This window comes from Pseudorca crassidens, chromosome 6 (genome assembly GCF_039906515.1).
Source record: "Pseudorca crassidens isolate mPseCra1 chromosome 6, mPseCra1.hap1, whole genome shotgun sequence".
Lineage (NCBI taxonomy): Eukaryota > Metazoa > Chordata > Mammalia > Artiodactyla > Delphinidae > Pseudorca > Pseudorca crassidens.
In genome coordinates, this window is record NC_090301.1 from 75,977,624 (window position 1) to 75,991,372 (window position 13,749).

Here is a 13,749-nt window from a genome sequence, read left to right on the forward strand (position 1 = left end):
GATTATAGCCAAGCATTGAAGTCTTTAATTTTATGTCTGTAAATTTACCCATCATGCATAACTTCATAATAGTACTCTCTTCTGTATCTTCTTTACCTTTATCTATCTTTATCTTCTTTTATCTATTCGTGTTTCTTTATTATTTACTAACCATCCCCTCAGCTGATTTTTAAGCTTTCTCTCCTCTTTCACTATTTTCCCTTCTATTCACTTTTCTCACTCATGAGATTTCAACTTAATTGTCAGCATTTAATCAACAATCTCTAATTTTCTTCTTTTACTGGGAAGTCTGACCTATCTACAACCACTCATCCTGGCTCAGCAGATCATTTGCCACTTGTGGCCGAGTGAGTGGTCCTCATGAAACATTCCATTTTTCCCCTCGTATTTTCCAGCCTCTTTGCAGTTAGGTAAGGACATGTAAGTAGTTCTGGCTAATGGGCTGAAGAATAAGTGATATGTCACTTCTGAGAAAAGCATAGAAGAGCTCAACCTTCCAACTGTCTCTTCCACTAGAAGAATGCACGTGTCAAATGGTGACATCTCCATTGGCCTGGGTCCCCTACTGATGCTATAGGGCAAATCTCCCTAGTGGCCTAAGCCAGACATATAGTGAGAGCAAAAACAAACCTTTGTGTGTTAAGCCACTGAGATTCTACTGTTTGAACCTAAAGAATACAGTCTTCAATTTTAGTCAAATGACTTTCGATAAGGGACCATTTCTTTAATTGATTTTATGGTTCTCTCCACAGTATACTGTATAGACTTCTACACAAATGTTGTCAATAAATACTTTTGACTACATGCCTTTTATTGTTTTGTGTACTTTTTCATAAGCATAATTGGTCCCAGAAAATGTAATGCGATAAAAATAAAATCAATGATAATGATCTAAAATTCTTCCTCCTAAAATTTAAAGTGCTGCATTTCAGAGATTTAAAAGATCAATTAAAAAGTTTTGTAAGGAAGAGAGTTACATGGTATATCTGTCAGGAATTATTCAGAGAAGCAGAACTCCTAGAAGTTATGTGATAAAGGATTTATTGTAAAAAATCAGACTTTACACAATTAGGGGAAACACTGGGCAAGGAAAGGTTTGAACGTGAGAGTAGGAAGATCAGAGGAGATGCCTACCAGTCAATCAATGTGAGAAGCCAGCAAGTGCAGCCACTGAGGTAGAACTCTGAAGGGTGAGCTGGTGGAGAAGTCTAAGGGAAACTGCTGCCTCTCTGGCCTTCAGCCCACAGGCTGGTGATGAGCTCTGGAACACTGTTGGTCAATAAGATCAGCAATTGGGTGGAAGCTGGACATGGAGTGGGGGAGAGCAAGGAGAAGTTGGAACCTCTTACCACCCATGGGTCTGTGTTGTCATGGCACCTAATACTCCAGACTTTCAGAGAGGAGGGAGTGCTACTTCACTTCCACTTTCCAAATGTCACACATATTTCCCAGTTGGCCAACGTAATCCAGAACCATACAAAGAAGGGGATTTGAAGGGTGGGCCTGCCAAATCAAGGGAAGTTAAGTGAGAGTCATCAGACTGAGGGCGAAGAGTGGTGAGTTAAAGATGGCCACAAATTATTCCTTCACCATCTATGGGTGGAAACTATCTTCCTTGGCAGGGTGCTAATGCAGAGGTGTAGGAATGCTTTAGCTTATAACTTTGGCTTGAGGATTCCTTATCAGCTGAGTGAAAACATTATGAGAACTGTGCTACAGTTCTACAACTGTGCTAAAATTCCTTTTACCCAGTCCTCCTTCCTTTGTTGTCCTTCACAGGGGCAAACCCTCCATGGCTTCCTTTCTGTTTACTTCGTAGGTGTTTCTCCCAAGAAATGTCTTGTGCATCTAATCCCATCTTGGTATCTGCTTCTTGGAAGACCCGAATCAATATAACCAGTTTGTTATAGAGAAATAAATCACTGAAACAGTTGACCATTCTTCCATATTTGTCTCAGATAGACTTCATGTCATGTAATTAGATGCAATAAAGATATTTTTACAAATGCTCAGTTTTGAATGGTTATTCCTTTATGAACTTTTTATATAAATCACAAATTAGAGAAACATATCCTTTGTTCAAGCTGGGTGTCCTTTTTTTTTTTAATAGTATGAAGTGTGTTTTGAAAAAAAATACCACATTCTCATAAAAATATAAAGTCTTCAGATTTCACCTCCTTACAATGAACAATCAACAAATCATTTCTGAGTGCCAGCTGTCTGAGAGGTAAAATAGCCCTGAAGAAAACAAATTGATAGGACGATTGTATCCTCAAGAAGTGTGTATTTTACAATGGAGAAAATGAATATACAACTCTTTACAAATATAACCAATGATATAGCATGATATTAACTCTACTGTCTTCACCTGTTCATTATGGGAAAAGACTGACCAGGTGTTAAGCCTGGGAAAGTCTGCATTTGGCTGGGGTTTGTAGAAAGAGTGGCATATAAAGGAAGATAAAAAACCAGCAAAGAAGGCAAAATAAAAACAAAAAATAACTAATTACAGACTCAGTAAGTATAGAATTATTCATGGAAAGGAAATAGGATATTTAATGTAAGCCAGGCCTTTTCACACTGACAGCCTAATTTGATCTTCAGAAAATATTGGCAAAGTAGAGAATATCCACTACAGGGAACTTAATGGTGGGAAAGCTTGAGAAGCTGGAACATCAGGAATCTGTACATGGTACAGCAAGGATTTCGTATCACTTCTCGTTTGTGTAAATATGGTCATTTGTTGGAATTCAGAGAATGAGAAAGGAAATTTGAAGCTGCAAAACCTAGGAAGAAAGAAAACCGAGAAAGGAATTACGTTTAGCAAGTAGGTCATTTGAAACCTTAAGAATTGCAAATTCGTAGAGTGAGAAATCCCATTTCAATGAGTATGTAACCAAGAAACCACAATAAAGCTTTTTAAAAAAATCAGACTTTAAAATTTATAGATTTTTTTCTTTATTTTACTTCTAATTCTTAGCTGATGGGAAGTGAAAAAATTCTTTAACTCTGGGCTACTTTTTTTTTTTTTTTTTTTTTGCGGTACGCGGGCCTCTCACTGTTGTGGCCTCTCCCGTTGCGGAGCACAGGCTCCGGATGCACACGCTCAGCGGCCATGGCTCACGGGCCTAGCCGCTCCGCGGCATTTGGGATCTTCCCAGACCGAGGCACGAACCCATGTCCCGTGCATCAGCAGGTGGACTCTCAACCACTGCGCCACCAGGGAAGCCCTGGGCCACTTTAAAAAGAGAAAGGACTATTAAACCAGGCAAATGAGCTCAGTGAGGTATTATACTTTAATAATATTGGCATCATTTACTGAGTAGTGTTATGTGTCAGACAATGCTTTCAAGGTACTATCTCATTTAGTCCTTCCCAGAGGATGTGGAATAAGCACTATTTTAGTCCCACTGTGTAGTCAAGGACTCTGAGCCACAAAGTGAAACTACTCAAATTCACATAGCCTACAAGCAGTGGAGCCAAGCTTCAAACCCAGGAAAAAGTCTGGTGTCCATATCCTTTATAACGTAACTAATGATTTAAAACTGTATTTGCTTATTTTTTGAAAATGTTTTATAATCACATCGTTCAATTTCTAAATGTTAGTAATCAATGTTAACAGTTTCGGATGTGTCCTAAAAGAAAAATTATAAGCATTAATAAGCAAAAACGTATATATGTGCATACATAATTGTTTCTTTTAAAACACAAACTATCACGTAATATATGTTCCTCTACAACTTGCTTTTTTTAAAGAAGTTATTAATTTTCAATATCAGCTTAGGAAAAAAACTTGTTTTTTATTATGGCTACCTAGTCTTCTTTTACATGGATGTATCATAATTTGTTAACCAGTCCACTGTTATTAGGCATTTAGATTGTTCCCAGTCATTGCTATTACAACCATTGCTATAATTAACAACCTTGTACTTCATCTTGCATTTCTCCCAAGCCCCTCAGTCTTATTGTTTTACCATGCTGCCTCTCTGAGGGACCCACATCATCCTTATTGGCAATTACAACTCTGAGATTTCTTTCTTTCTTTTTTTTTTTTTTTAAGTAAGAGCATTTTGAGATATGCCAATCTCTCACTGTTGTATTTCCTATTAGGCAAGGAGGTTAAACATAAATGCTCAGTTCAGAGCATTTGTTAAACCAATAGAATGAATGCGGACGATCTTTAAAAAAGAAATAAAGGGTGAACAGAGTTTTACGAAACTCAAGGGTGACAATCAAGAACAGCCATAAAGAGATCTTTTTAAAATAATGAATCTCCTGACATTTCAGGAAAAACATCAGTGCTATTCTTTGAAACTGACCTCCCATAAATGTATATACCAGCTAATATACTGCATGTATATTGCCAGCGAATTCTCTCACCAAACATTTGCATGATGCCTAGACATATTTTAAAGAGCTCTGGAAGCTAGACTAATTAGGCCTATAGGTTATTTTTTTCTCACGCATATTAATAACTTATTTGGAGAGTCAATTCACAAAACTGAACAGCTATCTTCAGTACATTTACTTTATTTTGAGCTCTTTGGAGAATGCTTGTTATATAAACCAACAGTAATGTTATGAATGATAGTATTCTTATTAATGACAAGGACTTTAGAAAATTTAATGTTTCTAGTTTGAAGATATTTATTAATTGTATCTATTCTGCTCTGAACATTTGTTCCTCTTGGCTCCTTCTTTCTGATTATGCCAATTCCATTCCAGTGCAATCTTATCACACACCATTAAGAGAAATAAGCTTTATTGAAGCTCTTTAAGGTCAGGTCAGTAGAGTGAAACTCTTGTATATTAAAGTCAGAAGCTTAGAGGATATTCAACAAATGCTATTGCTATGATGATAAAATGACATTTGCCCAAGAACTGACAGAGGAGACTTTAGCCTTAGATTTCTCATCACCTGTTAATTCCTGATGATCAGAGGTAGAGCAGTATCCGATTCTTCACTCAAAATATCAGTAAGAAAAGGTTCATGGTTATATGTCTGGAAAATTGGACCTCAATACGGTGAAGGTGGTTAAGGTCAGTCAAAGAAGAGGGAAATGGGGACTTCCCTGGTGGTCTAGCGGTTAAGAATCTGCCTTCCAATGCAGGGGACACGTGTTCGATCCCTGGTTGGGGAACTAAGATCCCACATGCCGTGTGGCAACTAAGCCCGCGTGCCACAACTACTGAGCCTGCATGCCACAACTAGAGAGCCTGTGTGCCGCAACTACAGAGTCCATGTGCTCTGGAGCTCGTGCGCCACAATGAAAGATCCTGCGTGCCGCAACTAAGACCAGATGCAGCCAAAAATAAATAAATAAATATAAAAGAAAAAGAAGAGGGAAATGTATGAAAAAGGCAAAAGTTATCAAACAGCCTCAGTGTTAAGGTTAGCACTCTCTGGAACTAGAAAGTAGGTTGGAAGCGAAGCTGGGTGAGTGACTAGTGTCAACAGGACTAGAGAGTCCAACAGGAGGCAATCACAGGTTGCTGAGGAGGCCAGTGTGCCCGGAACTGTAGTCCATAGAACACTGATTGGTATCAGAATGATCTGAGATGTTTGTGAAGGCAACCAAATCAGAATATTTGAATATGGGGCTGAGAATCATCATTTTTTCACAAATTCTCTAGGTATTGAAAGTTGGAAGCCCACAGTAGGAAACTATTATAGCATGAGACCGATACTTTTCAGGAAATTTTCATGCTGAGCAGCTAACTCATGTGTTCACAAATATTTCCCACCTAGAAATGGGCCAGGCTGCTGTTCGCTACCAGCACCTGTATCCATAGCCCCTCAACAACCCCTTCACAGGCCAAGCTGCAGCAGCATTTCCAGCTCATTAATTTTAGTTACTAAGATCCTTTAGCGTAGCAGGCAAATTATAACACTAGAATTTACTTGTAATTGGAAATATGTACTCAGTTTAATTTGAACATTTTGTGGGAAACTGGAGCAAAAGGAGATAGTTCATCCTAGTCAGAAACATATTTTCAGCAGTGGTGGTAAAATGCTTTAGCAAGAGAATAATTCACTGCCATCAGGATGGTCCGGATTACAGCTGGGTTTGCAAGAGTCACCTACTTTCCCTTGCAGACTTTTTCCAGTTCATTATAGAAAGCATAGAATAAAGAAAGTGCTATTTAATGAACCCCCAAGTTCATTAAATGATCATTCCTAGTAGTTAAATAGCCCTCAACAAATTGAGATTAATTTCCTATTTACATGTACATAGAGCATATTTTCCAGTAGGCCCTTTTTTTTCTTTTATGCAGGTTTGTAAAATACAACCTGATACCTTGGATAGAGAAAAGAAAATCCTGGGAGTTGGGACTTTATTACTCTATAAAAATTATTAGTGTTATTATTTTATTTAAAATGTTATAGAAAATACTGATTCTCCTCAACATTTATCAACACTGGTTCATTATTCACTCATTTATTGAAAGAATATTTATTGCCTCCTTGAAAGGTATTGGGGACTATATGATGGGCAAGAAAAAATTGTTTTATCTGCCTTCGTAGAACTCTGGGTCCAAAGGAGGGAAGAGCTATTAATCAAATAACCAACCATGAGTCTAACTTTAACTATAATAAGTGCTTTGAAGGGAAGTCACGTAATGTCATGGGAATATCAAACAGGGGAAACAAATCACATTTTTAGGGTTATGGAAAAATCCATAGAGAATGACAGTTGATTTTGAATTGTGAACTAAGGGTAAATAATTATAAATTTGGGGCATAGGGGTGGACTTTATATTTGCAGGCCGGGAAGACAAGTTTAAGGAACAATAAATGTGGGTGGGGAGGGGGACAACTTATACAAGTTGAGGATAAAGAGTTATGTAGGGGCTAGGCAACGTAAAGTCTCATAGCCATATACAGCATTTAGGTGCTTTATTCAAATAACATCACTTAGAAGAAAAGTGTATTCGCATTCACAAATTTTTATGTAAAATCTTCACAAGCCTTTACTGAGCTTGGCTTAAAAATTCCTGATATAATCAATCATTAATTTCACTAATGCTTGGTTAGGTGAGGTTTAAATGTTATGTCAAGAAAAATTTCAATAGTATTATATATTCTAGTAGAGGATTGAACCAAAAAAGGATTGATAATAGTAATAGAATAATAGGTCAATTAAGTATTAGTTTTATTGATGCAATGTACCAAAGATTTTCATTATTCAATTAAGATATGTGTCCATATGCTAATAGTCCCAGAGAGGCATATTGTGGCAGTAGATGCATACATGATATTTGCATATGGATCTACAGCTACAGCAACAAATGCGAAAGTCAGAAAACAGAGCTATTCACATTTAATCAAAAATATACAGATGGTTGAGTCATTTATGTTTTAATTTTAAAAATATACTTATCTGGACTTCCATTTTTATTTCTTCCCCTTGTATTTCAGAATTTAGAACACGCACACACAGAGGGAAAAACATAACCATGCTTTGGCATTACTCAAAGTATTTAATTAGTTAAAGGATAAACATTGTCATTTACTTTTTCAGCCCCATAGGCAAAGTTTGCATTATTTAAGGAAGAGAGAATGAATTGCTCAGCAATAAGTGGGTGATTCAGAGCTGTACAAATACACCTCCTGGAGTACTCAAACTCTTATCCTTCAACAGACTCAGGATTGAGAGTCAGAATTATATGGACCATTTCCCCATCTTGCCACTTTGCCATCTGTCCTAAAGTAATGATTATTTTTCTACAGCAATTGCATTGTGGAATCTTCATTAAGGAACAAACCACTACTTGGAACAATGAGGCTGGCATTGAGGCTGTTGGCCCAACGAAGTGCATTATTCACAAATCCCACATGCTCCACATATGTTGGTTCCATTTCAGAAAGAACTAGGAGACTATGAGACTTTGAGAGCTTAGAATTAAAGACTAGTAAATTAAGTAAATCAAGCCAAACATCAATTTTAGATAAGGAGCACAAGTCAAGATCTTAAAATCTCTTTAATTGTGGGCAGCAACTGGAGAATTAGATACTTTCACTTTACTGATGTGTTCATTGACCACAGTTCTGTCTGAAGCTTCCCATTCGATTCTTACTCTTTTCCTTTGTATTCTGCTGTCAGCATCACAGGTGTCTGTTGGAATGGCTCACAATCACTGAAATAAGTGAGAGATTTTATGTGTTTGGCAATCTAATAATGTCACACTGTGCTACTTCTCCCTAAGAATTGATATAATTTTGAATGATATGTATACTAGGTAAATGTATGAGATCAGCATTCTCTTTATTCCTTTGTTCTGTAGTATGCAGTCAATACCTGCACTAGCGTATAGGCTTATTATGAAGGGCCTTGAAGAGAAAGGGATGCTCGAGCGATTGGGAGACAGTTGTGCTTATGTATCGTTATGCAATAATAGAGAGAAACAAAATAGATTTCATCAAGCTTATTGTTGTTTTATTTTCTGGTGTATTATTTACTTCTTTTGCTTACATTCTATTTGCTTCTGTTTGGCAGTGAGTAAAAGTAGGACATGTAACAAATAAAGGTTATTTCCTGTATTTAAAATTTTCTATGAATTATTTTTCTTTAAAGACAAAATATTTAATCATAAAATTTCATGCTTCTAACTGCTAACAGAAATATCTGTGATATATTTGGCCAACTCGAAAGTAGAGAACACCAGGTCAGTATGGAAGCAATGGTGAGTTGACATATGTACGTTTGCACTACTTTATCATTTACAAATTCCTTTTTGTCTCTGCAAAAATGTAGTGTTCTTCTAAATCAAATATAATATTCTAATGGACAATATAAAGAATTAGGAAGAAAGCTTTCCATAATATATTTGTAGGGAAATGGAAATCTACTTCTCTCTTTCAATGAATAGTAATTAGTAACGTCAATTAACAAAAATAATCTACCAAATTATTATTTTATCAATAACAGTTGTCCTTCCCTGAAATGGAAACAAAAACTAACATGTCTAATAGCCATGCTTTTTCAAGCTTAAATTAAAAACACTGTCAAGAGTGGTCTAAGACGGCAGAGTAGGAAGACGCTGAGCTTACCTCCTACCATGGACACACTGAATCTATACCTACATATAGAGCAATTTCTCTTGAAGACTTGAGGGTTGATTGAACAGCTACTGCACGTGAAAGACCAAGAGAAATGGGTAAGGAAGATGGAGACACAGTATCCAGGGGAACTCCACCCCCAATGCAGTGAATTGCAATAGGGAGGGATATTGCTGAGGGTCCCAAGGGCAGAGTCTCCTGCTCTGGGACACAGCAGAAAAAATAAAAAACAAAACTCCAGAAGTTTAAAGGGCACCTAGACTCTAAGGGAAGGAAATCCATTTACTAACCTTAGAGCTCCTGCCAAACAGGCAGGGAACTGCTGGAGCTGTCTCAGGAGTCAGGGGTGCTGGCAAGAGCCATTGTTTGAGTCCTGCAGGGACTCCTCCTGGACCATGCTTGTTCTGGCTCCAGCTGGCCTGCCAAAGCCCCAGGCACGAGCAATCTACACAGGCGACACTCCCACACAAGACAACTCTTTCAAGACCAGGAGAGACAGCTGATTTGCCTAATTCATAGCAAAAAAAAATGAAAGTCAAACAAAATAAGGAGACAGAGGAATATGCTCCAGATGAAAGGAAAAAATTAATCCCCGGGGGGGGGGGGTGGATAAAAACCCCTAAAGAAACAGAGATAAGTAATTTACCTGATAAAGAGTTCAAAGAAATGGTCATAAGGATGCTCACCAACAGAATATTACTCAATCAGAAAAAAGGAATGAAATCTTGCCATTTGAGGCAACATAGATGGAGCTAAAGGGTATTATGCTAACTGAAATAAGTTAGAGACAGAAAAGCATACACCATATGATTTCACTTATATGTGGTATCTAAAAGACACAACAAAGGAACAAAGAAAACAAAAGAGAAACAGATTCATAGATACAGAGACTGGTGGTTACCAGCGGAAAGGGGATGGAGGAATGGATGAATAGGTGAAGTGGATTAAGAGGTACAAACTTCCAGCTCTAAAATACGTAAATCAGGGGATGTAATGTACACGTAGGGAATGTAGTCAATAGTACTGTAACAGCTTTGTATGGTGATGGATGGTAACTGTTTTTATTGCATTGATCATTTCATAATATACCAATATATCAAATCACTATGCTGTACACCTGAAACTAATATTGTATGTTAATTATAACTCAGTTAAAATACATTGTCAAATGTAAGTGAAATAAAGTTTCACCCATTGAGATGGCTACTATAAAAATAGAAAATAAGTGTGGGAAAGGAAATTGGAACTCTTGAGCACTGGTAGCATGAATATAAAATGGTACATCTACTTTGGAAAATGGTATAGCAATCCATCAAAAAATTAAAAACAGAATTACCATATTATCCAGCAATTCTCCTTCTGGGCATATATTCAGAAGAATTGAAAGCAGGGACTAGACCTATATTCAAAGCAGCATTAGTCACAATAGCTGAAAGGTGGAAGCAACTTAAATGTCCATGAGCGGATGAATGGATAAACAAACTGTGGTCTATACATACAAAGAAATATTACTCAGCCTCCAAAAGGAAGGAAATTCTGACAAATGCTACAACGTGGATGAACCTTGAAGACATTATGCTAGGTGAAATAAACCAGTCACAAAAGGACAAATAATATATGATTCCATTTACATGCGGTACCTAAAGTAGTCAGACTCATAGAGACAGGAAATGAAATGGTGGTCACTAGGGACTGAAGGGAGGAGAATGGGGCGTTATTGTGTAGAGTTTCAGATTTGCAAGATAAACTGAGTTCCGGGGATGGATGGTGGCGATGGCTGCACAACAGTATATGTACTGAAAGGAACCGAGCTGAACACTTGAAAATGGTTAAAATGGTAAAATATTTTATGTGTATTTTACCACTTAATAAATAAAATAATAATTTTTAAAATGGTAAAATAAGATTTAAAATAGTTGTTCTTTCTTATAAAGTACCTGTATGACTCACATGTGATTGTTGAGTTTTCTGGTTATATTAATATGTATTTACAGCTAAAGTAACATAATTGAAAATGTGGTCACCTTGCTTTTACTGGTTAAAAATTCCCTTGCACTCTCTCTGCTCCACCTGCCTGACTTTTTTCAGAGTTCAGCCAGCTACTGGAATAGCTATGGACATAACCAAAATAAGAGATCCAGCTTCCATGATGAGCAGTTTCCATGTAAAAGCCTGTGCTTGATCAGCTGAAGCAGCAGGCAGCCATATTCCTGAAAATGGAGAAATAGATTGCTATTAAAAATTAAAAATTAGAGAAACCAATCCATTTGCAAACATGGTAGTGAACGTGTTATATACATAAGGGAAAATTATCTGGAAACACAGAACAAAATGTTAATAGTAGCTATTAATTTTTGTTCTTTTTAATTATGTATATTTTCAATTTTGTCCATAACGAGCACTGCATAATGAAAAATTGAGAGAAGAAAAAAAAAGCAGAAGAAGAAAGAAAAAAGAAAAGGTAGTTGTTTTTTACATTACAAATGCTAATATCCTGATAAATATGGATTGTTTGGGAATCATATCTCAGGCATTTTATTACCTTATTTCCAACTGAGAGAGTCCTTTTTACAAAAACACTGTCCTTCATCAGAGTTAACAATGAACTTTATTTAGTACTATCTGCAGATTTAATTAACATATGTTTACTTTCGTTTTTGGGTGATTAATGTCAGAGATGGTTATTGTGGGGTCTCACACAATTTCTTTAGCATCCCACTTGATAGCTCCCCTTTATTCATTAAAAATGATCATTACCTCTAACATTTTCTTTATCCCTCAGCTAGCTTTTAATTCATTGTTCTGTTTCTTTTTTCTTTTTTTGGCCGCACTGTGTGGCACAGGCATAGCTCTGTTTCAAATGAGTATTGACAGGCCTTCTCTGAAAGACAATGAGATTATTTAACATCTTTGTAATTACTGTGCAATACCCCCTTAATCAGAAGCATGAAACACAGGCAAAACCCAGAAAATGGACATTGCTCTTCTCCTTTTACTTTCCTTGGAATGTCACAACAAACGGAGTAGAACTGCCCTTGACTGGGGCTTGATGCTGAATATTCCAGAGAATCACAGTATCTACTAAACTGGGTTTTCGAGGGTAACAGTACATGATGGATCTAAACTTGGTTTTGAAAAACTGGATTGAAGCTGCCTGTAGACATAAGACTTTTGAGAAATAAAACACTATTAAACAACTTGAATAGTGCTATTAATTACTTATATTGTTTAGTTTTCATTAGTGTAGGCAATTAGGTTTTTCCAGCATGGAAATAAATCAATCAACAATTCTATTAAATTCAGTATTTTTGAACCAAAGAATTTTTTTTAAAGAATAATTTCATATTCCAAACCCTTTTAAAAGAAACAAAATTGTACAATTGTCTTTAAGACCAAATGCCACCAGAATGATATTTATCTTTTTAATTCCCAGTATTTATATAATACTCACATGTTCAGGGCTCTCTCTGTGCTGAACTGTCAAGGATGGGAATTCATCTCCAACACCCTTCTAGTTTCTAATAGTGCTCCCCTCTCCTTTAGATAATCCCATTTACAGACTCTGCAGACTCTGATGTCATTTGCCACAAAGACCCCAGCTAGCCTCTCTACCCAGACACATCTCTGTGTTCTAGATCTTTGCCTCTTTTTTCATACTGCAATGTAAACATGCAGTTTTTGTGTGTCTCATTCTCTTAAGACCAGGTTTTAGTGAATACTAGCTAATCTGATGAACTCTAATGCTAATTCATTCATGAGACTCCATGGTAAAATGTCCTCCATCTTTGGTAAACCTAATTTAGCCTTCCTGGGTCCAATTAATCAAGCTAAAGAAATACTTAAGTGTGGGATTTCAGACACTATTTTCAGACTTTAGTCTTTATAGTTAGCTGGTTGTCAGTGTCCCTTAATGCTTTGATACTCAGTGACTCTCAGGTCCTTCCTAGACCTGGTGAATAATAATCTGAATTTTAAGAAGATTTTTATGGATTTATGTGAACACTAAAATTTCATAAGCATACTTTAAGCCCCATCATACTAATATGTATATCTTATTACTGTATATAAACAATAAGATCCAGTATTTTGAGTGTTTCTATGTGTAGGCACTGTGATAACTACTTTGCATGTGTTATTTAATTATTACAATAACTCTACGACGTAGGTACTACTATTACTACAATTTTACAGATTGGGTGCAGAGCCTGAGGGGCTTCATAGCTTGTCTCAATCTACAGAGCTGTTACGTGGAAGAGTTGGGAATTGAACTCAAACCTGTTGGATGTCTGACCATGAGAACTCAGCCATCTTCTATAAATGCAGAAGGGCTTATGCCATTTTGCTTGCTTGGTAAAACATGGAAGTGCTTAGGATAGTACCCTGGTGGGTCATTATACCTAATACTGGTGGTGGTTGCATTGTCAGGTGGCAATTGCCAGGAACAGCATTTAACCACCCAAAGTGGGTGACCAAGGCTCAAAGTCTCATAAATCTAAGAAGGAATGATAAGCACCCATGAGCTTCTCTGATATACAATAGTGTATAGTATTTTATAAAGACTTTTTCTCCAGGGTCAATTCAGCACCATTGTTAACTGTGCAAAGTAGGTATCTGGAGAGCTGATATTGCCCTGTTTCCACTGTCTACATTACCATCTTGGGGGATTCAACAGCAAAGGTTCAGGTCTT